Here is a 497-nt window from a genome sequence, read left to right as displayed (position 1 = left end):
CCTCCTCGCATCCACTCTCTCCTGCTCTTTGCAAAGCACCCCTGACCCTCGTGCTTCGAGGTGCCAGGAGGTAAGTCGCGGGCAGCGGATCTCGGGGCAACGGATCTCGAGCCTGCGAATCGCAGCCGCTGCCGCCGCCCGCCGGCCGCGAGAAGGAGCCCCCGGGGCGCCGCGCGCAGCTTCGGAAGCCGAGAGAGGCGGCCCCGGTCTACGGGGATCTCGCCTGGTCGCGTCCTCTTGCTTCTCGCCTCCTCCCCCCAAGACAAGGAACCCCCTCTTGGTCGGAGGAGGTTGAAGCTGAGACGCCAGAGAGCCGCCGGCTGATCTGACTGTCGTTATTTTTCGTTGTAACTTCAGGAGAGGAGGAAGGAAAATTCTTGAGCGTCTGTGCTGACTTCTCAGCTCTCTTCACCCTTCCCCCACCCTACCCCCCCTCCACCTCTGTCGGAGCGGCTCCCGAGGGAAAAAAAGATTTTGCAGGGTTTGGGTGGGGTTTT

The sequence above is a fragment of the Neophocaena asiaeorientalis genome, unplaced genomic scaffold (assembly GCF_003031525.2).
Source record: "Neophocaena asiaeorientalis asiaeorientalis breed wild unplaced genomic scaffold, Neophocaena_asiaeorientalis_V1.1 scaffold46, whole genome shotgun sequence".
In the NCBI taxonomy this organism is placed as follows: domain Eukaryota; kingdom Metazoa; phylum Chordata; class Mammalia; order Artiodactyla; family Phocoenidae; genus Neophocaena; species Neophocaena asiaeorientalis.
The sequence above is the reverse complement of the archived record's forward strand: the minus strand, read 5'-3'. Positions refer to the sequence as shown.